The 1,859-nt window shown below is 34.1% G+C and overlaps 1 non-coding gene across 1 annotated transcript; it reads left to right on the top strand.

Moving 5' to 3' along the window:
* The first annotated feature begins 1,123 nt into the window (after positions 1 to 1,123).
* LOC115210057 lies at positions 1,124 to 1,227 on the top strand. Its single transcript, XR_003881405.1, has one exon. It is a non-coding gene; the product is annotated as a U6 spliceosomal RNA (small nuclear RNA).
* The last annotated feature ends 632 nt before the right edge of the window (positions 1,228 to 1,859 follow it).

Here is a 1,859-nt window from a genome sequence, read left to right as displayed (position 1 = left end):
ATAGATATACAAAATTAATTATAAATGCAAACGTAATGACTTTCAACATACATACATAGATCATCATCATCATCATCATTATTATTATTATTATTATTATTATATTATATTATTATTATCATTATTATTATTATTATTATTATTATTATTATTATTATTATTATTATTATTATTGTTATTAAACAGTAATTTCGTCCAAAAATGTTGAAATGTGAATTCAGTACTTCATTTCATATTCATTTCGTAGAGTAGAATGGCAATGTGTTGAGTGAATAGTGTCGAGAAGTCTGTTCTTCATAACCTGCAAATGATAAAATCCCCAAAAGTCAACGAATGTTTTATTAGCTTAGTGTTAGAAATTCAACTCATGCCGTTGGTTGCTTTTTTGCAGGGGAGAGGGTTCCTTACCCATTCGGTTGACTTACATAAGATATGTTGTATGAGAAAGAAATCCCCTCTAATGACAACAATCCGTTGGATTATGAAGCATACTAACAACACTAAGAATATTTATTTTAACGTGACTGCGGTTGGAAATAGCTTTCAGCATTTAGCTAACATTTCAGGATAACTTGATCGTACCCACCAGTTGCAATTATCAATCTGACAGCCAAATGTTTGGGAATTAAATGTTAGATGTGAAAATGTAATCTATAGCATTAAGATTATTTCCGTCCTGCCTAAAATATGGATAATGAATATATTATGGAATAGTTTGGATTTTCCATACAGTTAGTTATTGATGTTATTTAGACCTATATCTCTGGTTGAACAATCTTTTGAGATCAAAAGCATTTCGACTATATTTTTGTATTTCTTGGCGCGCTCAATCTGCCCTTTATCATGATTATAGTGGTGACTTTGAGGGTATCTGACCTCTCAGCAGCTATTTCTAGAATTCATCTATTGTAAATCATTAGTTCTTTATACATATACACTGTTAACGACGTAAAAGATCTCGGCAATTACAAACCGGTTTCATTTCATTTTGTGCTTTTATCAAAGAGTTAGCGATACAAGTGAAAGGGTCAGGCGTTTGATAGGGGACCAAAAAGCTACCTCCCATTCCTCGTTCTGAGACCTTTACGTATCTAAAAATATCTGTGAGTATTTTAAATGTATAGATATATTTGCATATGTATTGCTTCGGCTGGAATGATGCAGAGAAAATTGGCATGGCCTCTGCGCAAGAATGACACGCAAACTCGTCAAAGGCGCTATTTCAAGGCGCTGGCGAGGCAATGTGATAAGAAGTCTGCTTCCCAACCACATATTTCGGTCTGATTGAAATCTTGTGAACTGATTTGGTAGACGGAAACTGAAAGAAGCCTGGCGTATATATATGCATACATATATGTGCTTGTATGTGTGTGTATGTGTGTGTGTGTGTGTGTGTGTATGTGTGTGTGTGTGTGCGGTTGTGTCTGTGTGGTGCGAAGTGTTTCTTCCCCCACTGCTTGAAACCGGTGTTGGCTTATTTTTCATACCGCTACATAGCGGTTCGGTAAAAGAAACCGATAAAAATAATTACAAGGCTTTAAAAAAATACGTACTAGTGTTGAGCCATCTGACTAAGCCACTCAAGGTGTGGTTCTTCAGCATCGCCGCTGTCAAATGAATGAAAGAAGTAAAAGATGAAAGATGTGCATGTGTATGTGTGTATGTATGTGTGTGTGTAAATATACGCACAAATATAAATATATCTATATATTATGTGTATGTATATATATTTGTTTATTTATTTATATATGTACATATATACATATATACATATATTGATATGGATGATTGGATTGCCCTTGTTCTTCCTACTGCAGGACTAAGGCATTTGCATATTCTCTACATCGGCCACAGTCTGA

Source organism: Octopus sinensis, linkage group LG3, assembly GCF_006345805.1.
Source record: "Octopus sinensis linkage group LG3, ASM634580v1, whole genome shotgun sequence".
Classification (NCBI taxonomy): domain Eukaryota; kingdom Metazoa; phylum Mollusca; class Cephalopoda; order Octopoda; family Octopodidae; genus Octopus; species Octopus sinensis.
This window is presented reverse-complemented; position numbering and strand designations above follow the sequence as displayed.